This window comes from Rhinatrema bivittatum, chromosome 13, assembly GCF_901001135.1.
Source record: "Rhinatrema bivittatum chromosome 13, aRhiBiv1.1, whole genome shotgun sequence".
NCBI lineage: Eukaryota > Metazoa > Chordata > Amphibia > Gymnophiona > Rhinatrematidae > Rhinatrema > Rhinatrema bivittatum.
This window is the reverse complement of record NC_042627.1, coordinates 6,494,925-6,517,901: the sequence shown is the minus strand read 5'-3', so window position 1 is coordinate 6,517,901 and position 22,977 is coordinate 6,494,925.

Genomic DNA, 22,977 nt, shown 5'->3' with positions numbered 1-22,977 from the left:
CTGGAAAGCGCCGTCACGTCACGTCACGTCGCGCTTTCTTACACCCGGAAGCAGGCTGCTGGAAGGGCTTTGGCAGTGTGCGGCCCTGTGTCTCACGCTGCGTGGCTTTTTGTGCTATCCGCTCTCCTCTGGCTTCCAAATATTTATCTCGCATGTTTTGGGAGTCTTTGTAGGTTTTGATACCTTTTAAAAGCCTAACAGGAAAAGATGTAGGGCAAGACCTTGCTGGCTTCTTCAGTTTGTTGGAGTGAATTCCTGATCCTAGTAGGATAGGGCAGGGCATCACCATTATTTCGTGTCTGAAAAACCCCAGCTTCTAGAATCTTGCCCAGTTATCTGTGGCATAGCCATTCCCATTGGGCAAGTGATAATGCTAACCACTTAGCCATAGCATAGTGAAATAAAGTAGTGTGGTGTTAAATCATCATGGCAGGAATGTATGTGGGGTACACAGAAGGATTGCCAGTTGGCACTTCAGGTTAATCCAGTCCTGCTTTTACCTTATGACATACATTGACTGGATTAACCAGTTCCTTGTGACAGGGAACCAGGTGACAACCTTAGCACAAATGGTGAGACCCAGGGGAAAGACAGGGGGACTTGTGTAGTTCATTGGCCAGTGTAGTAGTAGTCCAGTGGTTAGGGTGCAATCATAAGGCCACCGGTTTTCATCTATAGTTGGCCTAATGACTAACCATCTTTAGAAAGCTTTCTGCTGTTTTGCTGTGGTATTCAGTACAAAGACATAAGCCACAGCGAACTCTTGTGACTAAGCATTTTCTCATAAAACCGGAGAACCCCTTTAGTGCAGCAGGACCACAGGGTCAGAGCCGCTCAATGGCTTTCCTAAGAGTTATATTTATTGCATATAGTATCTAATCCTTATAAACCCTGTGCAGTACTGCATACGCTGTGAGCACTTTGTCAAATGTATACCAATATTTCTTTTTTAACAATTTTTTTATTACAGTTCTAACATTCAGTTCACACAAACAATATTATGGAGAGTTATTGAACATTTGTAATAGTTGCCTGTCCATAAATTTTGGGCATTAGCTTCTAGATTTAGTAGCATTAAAATTAAGATAATTAGCAACTTAACTAGACAGTTGGAATGCACACAAAACACATCAAAAAAGAAAAGTAAAAACCAGGCCCTCTTTCTCCAGAGATTAAACAGGCCCATCTATACTTTCTTGTACAAACAAAACTCAAAATCATTTAAACCATTCATGTCTACCTTTGATTGGGTTTCTCATGTCCATACATTGACTAAGTTTTATCCAACTAGTCCAACACAGTAGGAACGGGTGGCAGATTTCCGCCATTGTGCCAGTGGCATTCAGACTGCCAGTAAGAATTTCAATCTTAGTCTCCTGTACTGCTTAAAATCGGTATCTGGCTCAGCAAATCTAATAATGGGTTTAACCTGAGAGCATAATCTGTTCTTAATCCACTTTATAACCAACCAACAAGAGCATGCTATCGGGCACTCCCACCACATATGGAAAAAAAGAGCTAATCTCACCACACCCTCTCCAGCATCTGGAGTTGTCTCGCTTCTTCAGCCAGAACATTTTTTCTGATATTAGATGGATACGATGCAGTATTTTATGTTGTGATATTTTATAGTTTAGCCAAAAATCATCCATAATTTAACATATGTAATGTAGACCAGTATTTCATTGCCAAGGGCCTTTGCAGCTATTGAGTCCATCTCTGAGCAGGTGCCTTCATGTCCCAATAAAAATTTTGAATTTTTGATAAGCTGGCCTCAGTGAGAATCCTTCAATTAATACACTTTCAAACTCAAATGTGTCTTGTATGTGATATGAGGGGTTCAGGAACCTACTAGTGTGCCCCCCCCCCCCCCCCTTCTCCCACACTTATGAGGCTGGCTGGGCTATAGACAGTTCTGCCTATTAATTCCTATACCACATACAGTCCGAATCATTCAGGAATGACAACATGTTTTATCCACAGAATTAGACTTCTATTGTCAGACTTTGCAGGCTTAGCATTTAGAAAAAGATACACAGTACATATCACTAACATCCTTGCTACTGAACATCAGCTAAAGGAACATCTGCACAATTATTGGCCTTAAACATGTCAGAAACCTTAGCCTGCATAATATATATTAAGACCAATAGTTAACTTAATATATACTAAGACCAATAGTTAACAATGTAAAAGACCTCGGTATTTGGATCGACAACGAACAAAACTACAAAAAGAACATCGCGACGAAAACAAAAGAAGGCTTTCATAAACTTCACATACTTAAACATCTAAACCCGCTTCTACACCAACAAGACTTCAGAACAGTCCTACAATCTCTTATTCTCACCAGCCTCGACTACTGCAACTCACTCTTGATTGGTCTTCCAAAAACTGCCTTAAAACCACTCCAATTACTACAGAATGCCGCAGCTAGAGTACTAACCGGAAAGAAAAAATCAGACCACATCACCCCTGTTCTGAGAAGTCTTCACTGGCTACCGGTTGAAAAAAGAATTGAATTCAAAACTTTAACAATCTTACACAATGCAATATACAAAACAGATAACACCGCCCTCAATAACATGATCCAGAAACACAAATCACAACGCACGACAAGAACCGCCAGTAAAATGCATCTAGTCATACCTTCTCTTCCTTTAGCAAAGCTTTCCAACACGAGGAACAGAGCCTTCTCCATTTCGGGACCGAAATTATGGAACTCCTTACCAGATTACCTAAGCTCACTTAGCGACATCAAATCCTTCAAAAAGGAACTCAAAACATGGATATTCAATCAAACATTCAAGGATGGCATTGGTTAATTTGCACACAACTGCTCCTACACATAATCACTCTCCGTTTTGCACGTACTAAATTACTAGAAAGAACACTTCTCAGGACACTACACACCTATCCACAGACTCCTAAAACAGTTAATCTTAGTTAAATTCAATTGTTTACCTCTCACTGCGCTCCGAGATAGGACATTTCCCTTTCAGTCCTAACTTTACCCAAGTAAGTGAAATCTAAACACACCAAGCGATTAATGTAGTACACAAGTTTTTATGCAATATGTTATTCATTACCTGTCTGTCCACAGTAATACCTTGTTCAGTCCGATTGTTTATAAACTGTAATAAGTTGCACAGTTCTAATAAGTGACACGGTTCTACTGTCTATTAACTGTAATAAGTTGTTAACCTGTAAACCGGAGTGAAGGCAGCTAGTTATACTTCGGTATATAAAAGCTATTAAATAAATAAATAGATAAACTTACTATCCCCAATAACTTAAGGAGAGTCCCTCTATTTACCTCTAGAGCCATATCTGGCAGATCTTGGGGATCGTCTCAAGCGAAGGGCATGCTTCCTGAGTTTGGGTACTGGATGGCCCTCTCTACTTGTCCGGATGATTGGGGTGATACGACATGTGGAGCTTATTTTTCACACCCAGCAGTTTCCATGTATGCTTAATTACCTGTCCAGTGAAATGTGGGCCTTGGTCTAAGTCTACTTTCATGGGCAGGCCCCACCAACTGAACACAGGATTCAAGAGTAGGATTGCGGTGGTCTCAGCAGTGTTATTAGGGGCAGGAATACACTCTACCCACTTAGTCAAAAGCAGGTCACGGTGAGCATGTATTTATTACCCTAGAGGATCAGATCACAGACTCAGTCTATTGAAATATCGGACCAGGGCATCGTAATGCCTTGGTTCTGTAATGGTACTCTATGTGTGGGCGAAGTGGGCTGGAACCCACAGCAGATGAGACAACTTTTTGTCTATGATTTCACATCCTGATACATGTGAGGCCAATGTATTACTTGTTTCAGTGCTTCATAAGTGATCTGGTCCCCTCTGTGCCCTGCGCATGGCTGCTCATGGGCATGCTGTAGCATGATTTCCCTATAGACCTGCGGGACTACCCACTGTGGATTCCATTCTTACTCGTCCGTATCAGTAAATCCTTCACTATCTGAAGCTGATTTCTGAAAGCGTAGAGGAGTCGTAACTCCTCATGTGCCTGACAATCTGCTTCGGTGAAGGGATTCACATCCGGAGCCTGAATGAAGGCATAGATCTTTCCTAGGATAGGATCTCCTTTCTGGGCATTCACTAGATCGAAAGCTGACATTTTGCTACACTGCTGGGGGGTGGAAGTAGCAGCCTGTTTGGCTTGATGCCTGGTCACTGCCTTCACTTCTACTGCGGGGTATTCCTTCATTTGCCAGAGCCTATTTGATATGGCATCCTCCTTGGCAAGCTGGTCTTTAGAATGATCTTTTATCTTTTTCCAGTAGACTGTCATTTCTCTTGCTTGCACTAACTGATGTAAGGCTAGAATCAATTTGCTGTGTTTGACGGGCTTCTTTATAAAATTGAGTATTTAATAGGCATGTGAATCGTTTTTCTAACAAATTGAAATATCGTACGATATTTCTAAATTCGTTAATATATCGGGTAAGAAAAGAAACAATCACTTTTCCCCCAAAATTTTCGTAAAAATCGTTTTTCGGGTTAGAGCGCGCACTAACAAAAAACCGTTTATTTTTGTTATTTTTTGTTACTTTTTGCTATTTTTGTTAGTGCACGTTAACATGAGTTAGCGCGCACTAACCCGAAAAACGATTTTTCACTAAAAAAAAAAACAAAAACGGGGATCTGCGGGAAAATGAGATTTTCCCACGGCCAGACGATCCCGAAAGCGGGAACGATCGGGCACCCGATTCACATCCCTAGTATTTAATTCGCTTTCTAGTTAGGCAGATGGATCATGAAGTTACGCCCGATGCAGTCAAAATCCGCGCAGATTACAATGGTCTGCAAATCATGCTGTACAGCAATTTGCACAGCTATCAGTGCTGCGGTCAGCTCTGCTTACTGATTTGATTTGGATCCCAGAGCGCAGCTGAGGGAACTACAGGGGTGATTCTCCTCCCAGGCTATTCCTAGTCCGGCTACTAATTCGGGGTCAGTTTCCCTGCGGAAAGCACAGCCGTCAACATATTTTTTGAATGCTCCTTCCTGAGAAGCAAGTACCTCAGCTGGAAAGATTGAAAAACATATAGATCAGCATATAGATCTCTTGGATCTGTTGCATCCAAGAAGATCCCTTCACAGAACCATGAACAGTCAAAAGGTGTGGATGCCCACCATCTCAAGTTTTGTCATCCACCCTGTGAATTCTGGAGCTACAAAACTGTCACAGCACTCAGTCTAACTAATATGTCATTAAAGAGCCCTGTTTCCAGCTTTTTCCTTACTGCCTTCCAGGTTTGTATCAGAGGGTGAGCCGCACCACTTCTTCTACCCCTCTAAAGAGGAAACCTGTTGTATGAAAGGAATGAGCCACTGCAGGAGGCAAAGCGGAATGCGGGCCTTTCAGAGCTGTGAAAACAGCTGCCCTGTGATACCGCAGTGGTTAGAGCAAGTCAGCCCTCCCTTTTTCCACTGGAAGCTGAACAATTTCTTCTTGAGCCCTTGCCCCTTTTTTCTTTCCTTATGTAATTGATCAATAATCTGTTCAATTTCTGTTTAAAAGGTGGCAGGAAAGCTAACGGGCAGGTTTATTAGAGAGCTATGAGCCATTTTAGATTGGGCGGATGGGCAGACTAGATGGGCCTTATGGTCTTTTTCTGCCGTCATGTTTCTACGTTTCTAAATACACTTCTTAAAATGATACTAGTAAGGTTCGTAAAAATGTGAATTATTCATCTAAATGCTGGCTTTTGAATATTTTAGGCACTTAGGATAAATTCTAGCCGGATTGCTCATTATCCAGCTAAAATTTAGCAAGATATAAGCATTTCGGGTCAGAGTTAGGTTAGCGGGATAACTTATCCAGGTAACTCTGGTCAGGCTATAGAGCAGGCCTAAAGTTAGTCAGATCTTACCTGAGTAACTTTAAGACAGTCGGGCATATTCAGTGCCACTGAATATCCTGCCAAAGTCAGCTGGATAAGTTGAGCCAGGAAAGCAGCTGAAAATGGATCCCAAAGAGTTCAGTGCATGCAAATGTGAGTAAAACTGTGCACAGGGATTAGTGCCCCTTCATGCAAACCCCGTATTACTCAAGGCATTGGTTATTATACTCCCTGATGCAGGGAGCTGCATGGGCTCAGTTCAGGTTTTCTCAGTGCTGGAAATGTAACTCTGGATCAGACGTGGGGTGAAGATGCTGGGCTGAACCTGGAAGTTGTGGCATGCGGGCCCCGTACTTGGGATTTTATGTGTAGAAATCAGGGTTGTGAGAGTCATTTTCAAAAGGATTCCTGCGTGGAAATTGGTCTTTGAAAATGATCCCAGGAATAGCTGGGGGGGCGGGGAAGAATTTGCAAAACGCGATTTTGCAGACTAGCGAGAGAGGTGTTCTGAGGGCAGATTGGGGGTAGGGAAGCCATTTACAGAAGTGCTTGCGATTTTCATGACTTCCTGTCACCTGCCATGCGTACGTCCCTGCTCCTACCAGCGCTATCCATAAATATTCTTATGTGCATACGTCTGCTTTGAAAAATTAGGCTTGGTAGGCTCCCTGTATGCACACATCCTGCTTTATGTGCACTAAGCAGGTCTTTCTCTGTACATTTTCCAGCGAGCACTTTTTTTTAAGCTCCCGATGCATTAGCTGACCATTAACTTACTGCATTGGGAGTTAACTCTTTTTTTTTTTTTAATGCATGAGTTAATAAAATGCGTACGGAAGGCCAGCGCACATTTTTTTTACTCGCGTCTTATGACATTGGGGCCTGAGGTGGCTGTGACTTAGCAGAGCTGCTGAAGTGGCATTCCCAGTTCTCGGTGACACTGGGAAGTGACAAGCGACTCTTACAGTGTGGCATCTGCAGCCAAGGATCAGCATCAGAAGAAGCTGTAAAGCAAATGTGTCTGACTCTGTCACACAGGGGGGGGGCTGCGGCAGATTTAAAAGCGGACAGGAGAGAAAGATGCCGGCGGCAGCACAGGATGCGCCAGCTCTGTTGAGAAGCAAGAGGGAAAGGAAGAAAGAGAGGGTCCTTACTAGCAAACAGAAAATTTTGCTATTCTTCTATTTAAAGAAGCTCCAGTTTTGTCTGATGCTACATATGTGCCTTCTGTGAAAACTTTGAGAGAAGTCTTAGGATGTACCTCTGACAAGTGAATGCTGCTCAGTTTGCCGGGTGATTTGACTTTTTTTTTCTCTGTTAAGGGTGTGTTTCTTCTGACAACATCGAAGCATTTAGAGGCACTCTGTCCATAAAGGTCACTGCACAAATGACACTGTTGGGTTGTCTGCAAGTGGCTGCTCTGTGACTCATTGCTCATACCAGCTCAGTTCAGTGGTTAAATATGACTGTTTTAGGTGTTCATTTGTTCCACAAATAAACTATTTGAGGAAGGTTAGGATGCTCTGTCCAGAAGTCAGCATCATGAAACAGGGCCCATGATACAGTCTGCGGATGTGAGTGGGTCATTCTGAACTTAACCCATATCATTAGTGTCTAGACAGTGACTATTCTGTGTCTGATGATATCAGCTACAGAGAACACAGCCCAGGCTTTGCATTCTATTTTTTCTATGCAGTAACGATAGGCCGAGCTGGAAGTCACAGAGTAGCCACACAATGGCTACCAAAAGGGGCCCATTCTTAGCGGTGGCTGTTATCAGGATTTTAATCTCCCACTAACTTACCCCAGAGGAACTGAACTTTTTGTAGGGAAAGCAAGGAGAAAGGTAACAGTGAGAACATCTGCGTAACAGGCATGTACAGAAATAGCTGCAGGCTTAGTACACCTGCGACAAGTGGAATAACTTCAGCAGCCACCCTGACTTGGACTGCAGTCCCTGCCCTGTCACTGACTACAAGACTGCATGCAGAATAGCGAAACACCTGCCCTGTGAGAAAACTGATGAATCGCCACAAAGACCAGGCTGATGAAAGCCTGAACAAAATGCTATTGACTGTGGGGGATTTATACTTAGGATGCACATGGACAGCTGGCTGCTCCCTCCGCAGTTGCGACCCAGTGAAGGATCCTTGCCCTTTTGAAGCCGTGGCTGGCCCAGAGGGCAAGTCTGAGAGGGGCGCATGACCGGCTGAGCAGAAGAGGTAAAAGGTTCCGGTGCTTGCATGCAAGTGAGGAGGGAAGCGAGGCCCCTCTGCGGGTGGTGGAGGAGAGGAGAGGGGGAACTGAGGCTGCTGCCACTGCTATGGGGATCCAGGGCCTAGAGAGGAACTCCTCCTGCTCATCAACAGGCTGCAGGATGCCTGGACTTGCCACAGATCCCCCATGGAGGGCAGCCAGAGCGCCAGCAAGAGCAGAATACAAAGGTTTCATCGATTCTTCACAAAATCATTTATGAAGATCAGAACTGACTGGCTTAATACAGCAATTAAACTTCACGCACCCCAACGAAACTTACGATCAGCTAGCAAAGGATTATCATCTGTTCCAATCTGCACAGCTCTCACAAGTGAGAGAACGTGCAATCTCACGTGCAAGCCCAAAGATATGGAATTCACTCCCCGCAGAAATACGTTTACAACCGAATCTAAAAATATTTTAAAAGGAGGTTAAGACCTGGCTATTTATGAAGGCTTACAACGATTCCGAATAAGGCACTCTCCCTTCGCATCTTCTTACTTTATACTACTCTATCTTTGCTATTGTAATGCTCTTAAGAATTATTATCTTTTTATCCTTCATTTATTTTATTTTACTAGTTATTTTACTGATTGTTGTTTACATATGTTTTTTTTTTATTATTAATTTATCTTGGATTGTATTTATGTTCTTATTTATCGTATTCTCTAAATTTGTTTAATTGTTGTAAACCGTTATGATGGCTTCACAGAATGGCAATGTATAAAATCAGTAAGTAAATAAATAATAAATAAATAAAAATAGTGCTCGAACTATGGTGAGTGGGGCCGCTTGGCAATAGTGATCATAATATGATCAAATTTGATTTAATGACTGGAAGAGGAACAGTGTGCAAATCCACAGCTCTCATGCTAAACTTTCATAAGAGAAACTTTGATAAAATGAGAAAAATTGTTAGAAAAAAACTGAAAGGAGCAGCTACAAAAGTAAAAAATGAATAAGGGGTAAAGCTAGCGCGTCGAAAACGTGTCCAATCGCGGCTTAACAGTGCGCTCCACCGGATGGATGTCATAGTGCCTCTGTACTGTATCGGCCTGTATGTAGGGATCTGTAGCAGCTTGGCTTGTTCTGTTTTCCTAATAGGGGGCGTATTACTGTTTTAGGCCCGGTGTAATATTTGTAGTGTTAACTTTCATAAGCAGAGTTGTTGCTGATTGAGTGCTGGCAGTTAGTGTTGTTTTCATATAGAAAGTTTATTTCATTGTAATTGCTTTCTTGTGGCTCTCCGAGGGTCATGCCCATGCCCAAGATGCATTACAGTAGGCCTAATATTATATGGGTTCCAAATGTCTCTTGCTTTTTTGCAGGGTTTTCTGGTCGGCACCTCAGCAGTGCATGTAAATATAATATACATACTGTAAGTGATATATTTATCTCAGAAGACTGTGCTTTGAATGTGCTTTTTCATGAAAATCCGACTGTTCTCTCCCTTAGATTTTAAAAGGTAACTAATCCCTGATCCAGGAAAGTAGCCCTGCCCTCGGTGTGCGTCAGCCGACTAGTCTGTAAGCTTTATGGAGCAGGGACGGTTTTTTTCTGCGTGCATCTTGTAGCACTGTATAAATGTTTAGCACTAGTAGTAAGTGAAGTGAGAAGATAAGACTCTTCCTCCCTCCCCCGGCCCTTGATCTGCTGCTGCCGTGATCTTGCTCCCTCTCTCAGGATCTCCTCACTTTCTCCCTCCCTCCCTCAGGTCCTCCAATCCTTCACCTCCTTAGTCCCACATGGCCACAACACGTTTACTCACGCACACTAGCATCCTGAAGCCGTGTAACTCTGTCCCTGCCACTAACTCCTGCCCAGTGATTCTAACAAAACTTGTCAGAACCTTGGAGCCGGCAGGGCTGGGCCAGGAGGGTGCGGTGCAGGAGGCAGCATGAGAAGGGAGGACATTGGGGGTGATATGCCACTAGAGTACGAGTGGGAAAAAGATATCGTGGCATGACAAATGGGCAGGGAAGGAGGGGTAAGTGTGTGAAAGGAAGGGGTGAGAAATGGAGTGGGAAGGGCAGGGAAGGAGAACTGAACATGGGGAAAATGGAGTGGGAAGGATTGGTGAGAAAGAAGTGATGAGGTTGCGGAAGTGGGAAGGGTAGGAAGGGAGGTGTGATTGGCGTTGGAGAAGACCTCCGTGGTAAGCGATGAAATGGGATTGCTGGAAGAGGGAAGCGGAGCGATGGAAGTGAGAAAGTATGGTTGGGGTAAGAGGAGACTGGTTATGAAATAGGGAGGGTTAATATGGAGGGGGTGGGAATGGATGGAATGAGAGAGGGGTGAGCGAGCAGGCCTGTCGCCTGGCTAAATAGTGCCCCGGATGGGTTGCAGCCAGCCAGGGGAAGGGGGTGCCAGTTGCTATGTTATGTAATATTATACTCAGGAGCTTCCTTTCATTAGTGCACTGGTGCCTCTCCTCTCCCCGGCCTGGCACCCAGAGAGGGCACTTGTCTTGCCCACTCGTTCTGATGGCCTTGTCTTGGGAGTGGAATGTGAAAGGTTGGAGCAGAGGGTGAAAAGCAGTGATGGGATGGTCTGTTATTAAATTAGGCAGGGAAAATAAACTCTTGTAGGGAGGCCAAGAGGCTATGTCCCCTCTGTATCCTTCTTTCCCCAGTAGGGATCCTCCTACCCCCACACCTTGCTCTCAGATTATACGGGCAGAAGTGAAATGGATTTTGACGGGTAGTGCTCACCTTGGCTCCTAGCGGAAGCAGCTTGTAGAGAAGGAATCACAACGCATTGGTAGGGTTTGGGTCTCAAGCTCGCTCTGTGCAGGCAGCTATAGCAGCAGCCTGCTCCCTAGTGGCTATATAGCAGAAGTGCAGGACGTTTGTGCACATACTGTATGTATGGTCAATCCAATCCCATCTAATGCAGCAATCCTTAAATCCTGCGATTGTAAACCATGAAATCCCAGGACTTTGGGGATTGTGGTGAACAAAAAAAAGAAACGAAATAATAATGTTTTCTTTTTATTAAATTTCAAGAGTAAAGAAAAGTGTTACATTAATCTATCCGTATATATGTATAGATGTTCATATGAGTATATATGTATATCGGCACACAGTAATAAGTGAATGTCACTAACCAAAATTAAGCACACAAAAGTCTATTTATTAAGGGGTAGAAGGAAGACAATTTCAAGAAATGATCTGAAAATAAATTACAGACCATAGTTCTAAGTCAGCCCAACTCTCTATAAAGGAAGATTATCCTTCAACAGAGGCTCCATAATCAATTTGAGAAAAAGAGTAAGCTGATTGGGCTCAAACAAACAAATTCAATATCTTTATATTTAATCATTTTGAAGGATCCTTAAAAAAAAAAAAATAAAGCTGCGAAAAACCCTCGGCCGAAACAATAAACCCATCTTCCTTCTTTTTTGGACGGTCGTGCCACATCTGGGAAAATTCTGATCTTGCACCTGATAAAATGCTCATCCCTATGCCAAAAGAAACAATTTCATAATCCAGGCACGGTCAGGTTCCAATATCGGCTTCACTGTTCAGGTGGCAGGTTTTACTTCCATTCCTCCTGTAGATTCAAGGCAGATTTTCAAAATTGTTCTATGAAATTAAGCTCATAATCAGCCTGCCCCTTGAAAATGCCATTTTGGACCCCATGCTGGTCGGAGGAATTGCCAGCAGAAACTTTGCTGCTGCTCACTCCCTTTTAAAGATGGACATTTCTGCTTTGATGCAGTTCATGAAACGGGTCCCTGCTGGGGCTGTTGTGCTCGTAGCATTACTGTTCTTGCTTTTCTGCACAATCAAGTTTAGCTGCTCCTTTATGGCTAGAATCAGAGACAGCAGAGTCTCACTCTCAACAGCATCTGCCTGCCGCTGAACTCAGGCTGCCTTCTGGTTCTTGTACTTCAGATTCAGACTCAGATTCAGTGACAATGAGCCTTTCTACTCATTTTAACACAGCTTATCTGATGAATACTTTAAGAACATAAGAAATTGCCATGCTGGGTCAGACCAAGGGTCCATCAAGCCCAGCATCCTGTTTCCAACAGAGGCCAAACCAGGCCACAAGAACCTGGCAATTACCCAAACACTAAGAAGATCCCATGCTACTGATGAAATTAATAGCAGTGGCTATTCCCTAAGTAAACTTGATGAATAGCCATTAATGGACTTCTCCTCCAAGAACTTATCCAAACCTTTTTTGAACCCAGCTACTCTAACTGCACCAACCACATCCTCTGGCAACAAATTCCAGAGCTTTATTGTGCGTTGAGTGAAAAAGAATTTTCTCCGATTAGTCTTAAATGTGCTACTTGCTAACTTCATGGAATGCCCTCTAGTCCTTCTATTATTCGAAAGTGAAAATAACCGAGTCACATCTACTCGTTCAAGACCTCTCATGATCTTAAAGACCTTAAAGTCTTCCTGAAACCATTCTGCTTTCTTGCTTGTCCGAGCAATTTGGATTGTGGAAGTCCTGGTACAGGTGGCAGAGGCAGAAAGCAGTGACCCAGCTCCACCAGGAAGGGAATGAGCACCGCTCCCGTCCCACTCTACCCCCTGCAGGGTTTCCTGGCACCGGCAGAAGGGGCAGGAAGATCTCAGGAGCCCCAGAGCCTGCTCAAGCAGGTCAGCGCAAGTGATGTCCGCCTCGCAGTATCTGCATGGGCCCCACGGAGGCAGAGAAAGCATCACCACGACGGACCAAAAAAAAAAAAAAGCAGGTTTCCTTAATCCCAGAATTATAAAAGAAATGAAAACCGTGTCTGGGATTGGATGCATTTAGGGGTTTCAAATGAGCTGGAGCTCTGTTCAAATAAATATTTCCACTAGCGATGCATCACATGAGCAAGCAGTTTCGAACTTCGTGACGCGTGAGATCGGCGCCACTGGCGTTGTGCGAGCAGGAAACGAAGCATTTGTGGCAGCAGGGATGCTCCTAGGTGGGCTCCCAATGCAAGGGATATTTCCCCCTTCTCCTACTTTGGAGATGGCGCAGTCGTGCAGGCGCCCGCCCCCCCTTTTCATTCCGCTCCTCAGAGTTATAATTTTGTTAGGAAGGGGTGGGTGGGTGAGGGGGCTCCAGCTGCATGCGTAGCTCTGAGACAGACCGTAGCCAGCCCTGGCTGTTTAGCTAGCTGACTTCCTGCAGGATAACTCGGTGACTGGGAGAGGAAGGCATCAAGCAGATGGGAATCCGTTAAACATTAAAAGCACTTACCCTATTGGATGCTCAGGAAATACCTTTGTCTTGAGTAGAAGGATTTTAAAGATTCATAGCAGTTTCTTGGCTGCACAAATGAATCAAAGTCAAAAGACCTGGGAATTGAGCAGTGAGCAAGCGCCATCGTTGAAAAGGGAGCATCTGGGAGAGCGGAGGCAGTTTGAGAGAGAAAAAGACCCTCGTGGGAAGGCATAAGATGAATTGTAAGCAGGGTAAGCGGGGAAGAGAGAGAATGAAATCGTAAAGAAAAATACTAAACAGCAAGGAAACTAAATTGGAACTGGAAACCCAGAATTTAGAAACGAGTACAAATCTGTGATCCTTTGCACATATTCCTGTGTCCATTTCTCACAGAAAGCTTTGCTGCAGAGCTGTCCAACCCTTGCTGTAGAAGGCACCCCTGAGCCTCTGTGGGAGACCAGGGGCCTTTATGCCGTGCACACAGCAGACGCAGCAAAAAAGGGAGACAGCTGAACGGGCAAGTGAGGGGGGGGGGGGGGGGGGGAGCCGGTGAGATGATTGTATACGGTGAGGAGAGAGGATGATGTGAGAGAGCAAGGATGGCGCATTATTGGCCAGGCCTGTCCCTTCTTGCTCCTGCTCCTGCCTCTCCTCTCTTTGTCTCCCAGTCGGAAGCGGGCGTTGGTGAGGTAAGCTAGGGCCTCTCCCCGTGGCATTTCCTCTGACGTCACAGGGCGAGTGCCATTCTCGTGGGAAGCCGACAGCTGAAGTCATCGCATTCTTTAGAGCCAGAAAAAACATGTACGTTACACCTTTTCCTGTGTGACTCTTCTTTCCTCTGAGCTATGACTCTAGGGTTCCCGGCCATGAGGGAAAAGAAATTGGCACTGGTTGCCATGGCCCATCCTGAGCAACAGGAGACGGCAAATCGTTGGCCCCGTGTGTTGCCAACAGATCTTTGCTACCCTAGGTACAGGCCTAGGGAAACCCATTACACATCCCCCTTCACATATTCAGTACATCTCCTCCGGACCCCACAGTCCCTGTCCCAGGCACTTCCTCAGACCTCCATAAACATCTGCCAGAGCCCTCCCCCCCCCCCCAATACAAATGCAGTTCCCAGAGCCCCCCCATCTTCAGTGCACATCCCCAGAGCCCCCTCCTCCTATACACATCCCTCAGTTTCCAGAGCTCCTCCATAGCTCCTCTCAGCTCCCATACACATCCCCCGTCCCCCTCCCATACATACTGCCCAGCCCCTTGATGTCCCATCTCAGAGATGTTTACTGGGACCGGTGCTTTTTAAGATATTTATAAATGATCTGGAAAGGGGAACAATGAGTGATGGGTGGAATTGCATACCAACAGCAAACACCTAGTGAGTACTCTAACTCTGTCTCATCCACAGTATCTCCTAGCTGGGAGACCTGCTGCGGAACCGCCTGACGTCATGAGGGAGAGAAGGGCTCCCTCTGCCGAGGTCCCAGAGACTGCAACCAGTGGATTGCCTCACTACTGCCACCTCTGGTGGTTCTCTTCAAGTTGTCTAATAAAGAACTATTCTGTGTTTGGTATAGTACGAGTCTAGCCCAGTGCTGTGGCTCCTCACGGGGCTCCTCCCCGTGGGTGTGGTCATCTCCAGAGCACCCAAGGATCCACCAAAACACAACCACAACAGAAACAGACTTTCAGTTTCAAAACATAACATTCATTAAGTAGCTTAGCGATCTTATAAGAGCTGGCAGGATTTGTTTATTTCATGCATGCATACAAAGTTAAGACAGCGGAAACAATAAGGATTCAAGATTGTGTTTCCTTTTGGGAGTAGAGGAGCTAAATATCACAGAATTTAACTTTTCACCTAGCCATGCCAATCTACTCGTCATTTTAAATTTGTCTTTGTCTTTTAAGCACTGGTAACAAGGCTTGCACGTCCCTCCGCTTTCTCATCTCTACATTTGCTGGTAATTTTCCTTCATGTGCCCCTCAGATGTTACATATACTTATTCAGTAGTTCATTGTTCTTGTAGTTTCTCAGGCACTTTAGACTCTTACTTATCGCAGACTCATTCTTTTCCACACTATTGCACAGCTTCTGCTTCTCTGTCTCTGGGCTGGCCATGACCTTGTATTTCAGTTACTAGTCACATGGGGCAGTTTTTCTTAAAGCAGCAATTAACAACTAACTTAAATCCTCAGATCACATCTTGCTGTTAGGCATATTTTTCTTCATTGATACTGGTTTTTTCTTATGCTTTCTTTTTTAAAAGATCTTGTAAAATGTTGCAGAATTAGAGCTAACTTCAGTTGTGAAAAATCAGGAGTCATGTAATCTTGCCTAATTGCTGATTTGGCCCAGTAATTAGAAAATCTAACAAATTAGGCAACATAATAATGAGAGATCTCAATTACTCCAGGTTTGATTGGGTAAATGTCTCATTGAGCAAGTTGGGTAGGTGAAGTTTCTAGGTGCCTTAAACGAATGCTTCATGGAGCAGCTGGTCCTGGTACCAACGAAGGGGGACTACTGTATATCTAATCCATCTAAGACTACACTTGCACAATTAAACTCTGGAATTTGTTGCCAGAGAATGTGGTTACTGCAGTTAGTATAGCTGTGTTTAAAAAAGGATTGGATAAGTTCTTGGAGGAGAAGTCCATTACCTGCTATTAAGTTCACTTAGAGAATAGCCACTGCCATTAGCAATGGTTACATGGAATAGACTTAGTTTTTGGGTACTTGCCAGGTTCTTATGGCCTGGATAGGCCACTGTTGGAAACAGGATGCTGGGCTTGATGGACCCTTGGTCTGACCCAGTATGGCATTTTCTTATGTTCTTATGTTCTTATCCTAGGATGAGTTTGCCAAAGGAAGCCTCCAGCGTTGAGCTGTGGCACCAGATGCACAGGATGGAAGTAACCCTGGTGGGCTGTTTAACCCAGCTTTGCAATTTTTGTAAGGAGTCAGTCCAGCGTCATCAGGTGCAGGAGAGTGCAAGTTGGGATTGCTTGTCAAACCAGATGACTGTTCCAACAGAGTGCATGAACTGGAAGAGGTTAAATGTGCATTGATTAAAGACAATACAAACTTGAGGAATCAATTGGGAAAGTTAAAAAAAATGCAGTTCACTATAGGAATTTAAGGTTCCTGAACTTGCCCCAGAATAAACAATTATCTTTTAAACATCTTGAAAATGACTCCAAAGAAATTGCCTCCTGTGAGTAAAGCCTATTATAAGCCGGTTGAATACAGGAGGAAGCGGGTATACATTTTTGTTTTACTTCTCTTAATAGCTTGGACTTGACTCACGTTTTAGAAACATCTTTGGAAGAGATGACGACTAGGGCCAGCCTTGTAGTAACATTTGTATTAAACATGGATAGAGACTCAGTTTTGTTTTTCAACATAGATCTACATGCTTTCATGGGAGTATAATAAATGTATTTCCTGATTTTTCACCAGCCTCTGTGGCTGTACGTAAACTATTTTTTGATATGCTTCCTTTGATGTTTTCTGTTTATTGTTAGGTATGCAGATAACACATTTACTTCTGTGGTTCCAGGTCTTTTCTGCAAGGGAAATCTCTGGTGGAGGGAATCCTCTAGTGAAGTTGGATAATGGTGGGACAACCTCTGCTAAAAAAAAAACAACAACAACAACAAAACCACATCTCAATCAAACAGATCCTGGTAATTTATGTACAATTTCATCAATTTCTTTTGTAATAAGGGTAATGGAGGCAGCAGTGCTAAAATAACTTCATGATGTTTTAGATTTGCATAACATTTTGGGTTTTGTCTGAAATACAGTATGGAGGCCCTATTGGTCTATAGCCTTGATACCTTCCATCGGGGAATTGACACCAGTACAGACTACATATTGGTTCTTCTTGATGTCTCAATAGCTTTTGACACCCTGGATGATAGTGCATTATGGTCATGCTTATGTCAACTTGGTATCTCGGGTTCTGTTCCTATCTCCAGATCAACTGCAATAAGTCAGATATAATTCCCAGACATCCAATTGAGTTCTACTATCAGCTGCTGTACTCCAGGGGTCATCACTTTCCACTACATTATTTAACATGTACGTCAGTCTTATTTGTAAGTTGCTTTCAGGCTTAGGCCTGCTTTGTAGACCATATGCAGATGATATTCAGTTTTTCTTTCCCGTTTCATCTGATAGGAATGATTGCTATTTATCTAAGTTCCATCAAGAGCTAGCGTACAAGAAACAAGTTAGTCCTAAATTTAGACAAAACCGATGTCAATAAAATAAACAGTTGTCCAGTTTTCCCTCAAGTTTTCCATTTGAGGGTTGCACGATCCCAATTCTAAAGAGGTTTGGAACTGGGAATTATATTTGATTCTGGACTATCTTTTAAGGCACAAATGACAACTTTTGTGCAAAGTTCTTTTTTTAAGCTCTAGAGGCTTTGGATCATAATGACTTTCGAACATTGCTTTAGTCTCTGGTTGTATCAGGTCTGTATTATTGCAACTCAATATACTTGTGTCTTTCTTTGTCCCCTTTAAAGGCCTTTCAAATAATTCCAAATTCTCATGCATGGGATCCAGTTATTATGAACATATAATATATGTATTGTTCACACTGCATTGATTGCCAATACAATGGAGAATTAGATATAAATTTCTAACATTGATTCATAAAGCTTTGAGTAATGAGGTCTCTTCCAAAGGGATGGGCTCCACCTTAACCAGGATGGAACCAGACTGCTGGCGCTAACCTTTAAAAAGGAGATAGAGCAGCTTTTAAATTAGAACAAAGGGGAAAGCCGACAGTCGCTCAGCAGCGCATGGTTCGGAGAGAGGTATCTTCAAAGGATACTAATGACGCATTAGAATTAGGGCATCCCAACAGTGAGGTTCCAATAATAAGAAAAGTAGTCCAAGTGCCTGTAACTAAAAACTCACCTGAGCTAAAAAATTCTAACTTATCTCTATCAATTAAAAAGCAGAATGAAAATACAAACAAAAAACAAACTTTGAAATGTTTGTATGCTAATGCCAGAAGTCTAAGAAGTAAGATGGGAGAATTAGAGTGTATAGCAGTGAATGATGACATAGGCTTAATTGGCATCTCAGATGGTGGAAGACATGGTGGAAGGAGGATAACCAGTGGGACAGTGCTATACCGGGGTACAAATTATATCGCAATGACAGACAGGAGCATCTGGGAGGCGGTGTGGTGCTTTATGTCTGGGATAGCAAAGAATCCAACAGCATAAACATCCTGCATGAGACTAAATGCACAATCGAATCTTTATGGGTAGAAATCCCTTATGTGTTGAGGAATAGTATAGTGATAGGAGTATACTACCATCCACCTGGCCAAGATGGTGAGATAGACTGTGAAATACTAAGAGAAATTAGGGAAGCTAACCAAATTGGAAGTGCGGTAATAATGGGAGATTTCAATTACCCAATATTGACTGGGTAAATGTATCATCGGGACATGCTAGAGAGATAAAATTTCTAGGTGGAATAAACAACAGTTTTATGGAGCAATTGGTTCAGGAACAGGCGAGAGAGGGAGCAATTTTAGATCTAATTCTCAGTGGAACACATGATTTGGTGAGCGAGGTAATGGTGATGGGGCCGCTTGGCAATAGTGATCATAATATGATCAAATTTGAATTAATGACTGGAGGGGGCACAGTAAGCAAATCTACGGCTCTAGTGCTAAACTTTCAAAAGGGAAACTTTGATAAAATGAGAAAAATAGTTAGAAACAAAACTGAAAGGAGCCGCTACAAAGGTAAAGTGTGTCTTCTATATTCTAAATTCTTCTTTTTATTTTAAACAACAAAGAACTAGAGTTAAGTAACACCAATCTTATAGCGGAGTTAGAAAAACTGGACATGACTTATAACACTCACCAAATAGTATTTATTATGATATTATGTTACAGTATTTTTGATGGCACCTGTTTAAGAGTTATTTATTTATTTATTTAAATTCTTTTAATATACCGATGCTCAAGACCAGGTCTTATCGTACCGGTTTACAATGAACTAGGGGGAAAAAACCAGTTAACAATGGAAGCAAGAAATTACATTATAACAGGGAATGTGGAACTTGGTAGTTAGAGGAAAGGATAGGTTAAACAATTTCTAACAGGAGAACAAAGCAAATAAGCAGAAACGTAAGTGCTTACATGGTAAGCATTATATACCAAAATTATACCAAAAGAGTTAGAATTCTAGACACTTTATACAACATAGTTTTTGTGCCCTATTGTGAACTGTTGTGATGGCGCCCGCTTAACGACGGTATAGAAAAGATTTTACATAAATAAATAAATTAAATAAAAAGTGTGCAAGAGGCGTGGACATTGTTAAAAAAGAATACCATCCTAGAAGCACAGTCCAGATGTATTCCACACATTAAGAAAGGTGGAAGAAAGGCAAAACAATTATGGCATGGTTATAAAAGGTGAGGTGAAAGAGGCTATTTTAGCCAAAAGATATTCATTCAAAAATTGGAAGAAGGATCCAAAAGAAGAAAACAGGATAAAGCATAAGCGTTGGCAAATTAAATGTAAGACATTGATAAGACAGGCTAAGAGAGAATGTGAAAAGAAATTGGCCATAGAAGCAAAAATTCATAGTAAGAACTTTTTAAAATATATCCAAAACAGAAAGCCTGTGAGGGAGTCAATTGGACCGTTAGATGATTGAGAGGTTAAAGGGGCATTTAGAGAAGATAAGGCCATTGCGGAAAGATTAAACGATTTCTTTGCTTCGATGTTTACTGAAGAGGATTTTGGGGAGATACCTGTTCCGGAGAAAGTTTTCATGGGTAATGATTCAGATGAACTGAAAACCAAATCACGGTGAACCTAGAAAATGTGGTAGGCATGATTGACAAACTGAAAAGTAGTAAATCACCTGGACCAGATGGTATACACCCCAGGGTTCTGAAGGAACTCAAAAATTAAATTTCAGACCTATTAGTAAAAATTTGTAACCTATCATTAAAATCATCCATTGTACCTGAAGACTAGAAGGTGGCTAATGTAACCCCAATATTTAAAAAGGGCTCCAGGGGCGATCCAGGAAACTACAGACTAGTTAGCCTGACTTCAGTGCCAGGAAAAATAGTGGAAAGTGTCCTAAAGATCAAAATCACAGAACATATAGAAAGACATGGTTTAATGGAACAAAGTCAGCATGGCTTTACCCAGGGCAAGTCTTGCCTCACAAATCTGCTTCACTTTTTTGAAGGAGTTAATAAACATGTGGATAAAGGTGAACCGGTAGATGTAGTATACTTGGATTTTCAGAAGGCATTTGACAAAGTTCCTCATGAGAGGCTTCTAGGAAAAGTAAAAAGTCATGGGATAGGTGGCGATGTCCTTTCATGGATTACAAACTGGCTAAAAGACAGGAAACAGAGAGTAGGATTAAATGGAGAATTTTCTCAGTGGAGGGGAGTGGGCAGTGGAGTACCTCAGGGATCTGTACTGGGACCCATGCTTTTCAATATATTTATAAATGATCTGGAAAGGAATACGATGAGTGAGGTAATCAAATTTGCAGATGATACAAAATTATTCAGAGTAGTTAAATCACAAGCGGATTGTGATAAATTGCAGAAATACCTTGTGAGGCTGGAAAATTGGGCATCCAAATGGCAGATGAAATTTAATGTGGATAAGGGCAAGGTGATGCACTTAGGGAAAAATAACCCATGCTATAGTTACACAATGTTGGGTTCCATATTAGGAGCTACCACCCAGGAAAGAGATCTAGGCGTCATAGTGGATAACACATTGAAATCATCGGTTCAGTGTACTGCGGCAGTCAAAAAAGCAAACAGAATGTTGGGAATTATTATAAAGGGATTGGTGAATAAAATGAAAAATGTCATAATGCCTCTGTATTGCTCCATGGTGAGACTGCACCTTGAATACTGTGTACAATTCTTGTCACCGCATCTCAAAAAAGATATAGTTGCGATGGAGAAGGTACAGAGAAGGGCTACCAAAATGATAAGGGGAATGGAACAGCTCCCCTATGAGGAAAGACTAAAGAGGTTAGGACTGTTCAGCTTGGAGAAGAGACGACTGAGGGGGATATGATAGAGGTGTTTAAAATCATGAGAGGTCTAGAACGGGTAAATGTGAATTGGCTATTTACTCTTTCGGATTATAGAAGGACTAGGGGGCATTCCATGAAGTTAAGTTAGCATGGGGCACATTTAAAACTAATCAAAGAAAGTTCTTTTTTACTCAACGCACAATTAAACTCTGGAATTTGTTGCCAGAGGATGTGATTAGTGCAGTTAGTGTAGCTAGGATTGGATAAGTTCTTGGAGAAGTCCTTTATCTGCTATTAATCAAGTTTACTTAGAAAATAGCCACTGCTATGGGATCTTCTTGGTGTTTGGGTACTTGCCAGGTACTTGTAGCCTGGATTGGCCGCTGTTGGAAACAGGATGCTGGGCTTGATGGACCATTGTTCTGACCCAGTATGGCATGTTCTTATGAGATCCACTTGTTGCTGTCTGCACTGCAGTCCATTTGGTCCGGTTGGCAGAGGCGCACTGGAGATTGTTTGTAGTAGCAGGACCTGCATTATGGACCTGACTGCCTGAGTATCGAAGAAAATCATGGTTCAGAACTTTAAAAAAATTTCTGAAAACACACTTTTGACAAGGCATTTAGCCTGATTTAATATATTGCAGTGAGGTTATATTCCCAGATCTGGTCTTGGCAGAAAATGTATGTATATATATTGCTGCTTGTAAGCCAATTTTGTTCAGGAAGACGGAGCTTTCTATATTTTATTATGCATGTGATTTTATTTGAATTTCATCTGTGAATGTCTCTATATAAGCCGCTTAGAACAATGGCTAATGCAGCATAAGAACATATTAAATAAATAAAATAGTAATTGGCGATGTTTCAGAAAGCTTTACATTCTTTCTGTGATGACTGAGAACGGGGATATACGCTGATTTTTCATTTTCTTTGTAAACTCTTTCCCCTCTCCTGTTTGTGGATTTGATGTAGGACATTATCCGAATTTGTATCATTAATTAAAAGGTGAATTTTAAAAGCCCAGTGGGCACATTAATTAGGGAATGCGCGAAGATGTCGGGCCCGCGTGCACTAAATGGATTTTAAAAGCCGACTGGATACGTGCGTAAATGCCAATGGATGCGCACCTTGGAACTTCTCAAAAAGCGTCAGGGTATGGAAGAGGTCTGGGCAGTGTATATGGCGTTTCGGGACTTTAACCAGACATTTGTGCATAAATACTTATGCGATCCGGCGCGCACCAAATCCCCCACCCCCCCCGCTGCATAATTTTACTATAAGTCCAAAAAAAAAAAAAAGCTTTTTCGGAGGGCAAAAATAAAATAAAACATTCAAATATCTTGAAACTAAGGTGAAACACATCGTTGCACCCTTGTCTGAAGCATTGGGTAGCAAAGGAAAATAAAGGTAGCTTGCTTTCAGGTCATGCAAATGCTTTGGAACGGAATACGGCACTGGAATGTTCCCACACGCTGCTTTCACCTGTGTGTTTCCATTAACATTGGTGGTCATTGCGGATTTCTTTAATCGACTTGTACACTAGAACTCCAAACCTCTGTACAACTGGAGATGCTTTACAACATGTTATACTTTGCAAAGTGCAGTAGCAGGCAGGGC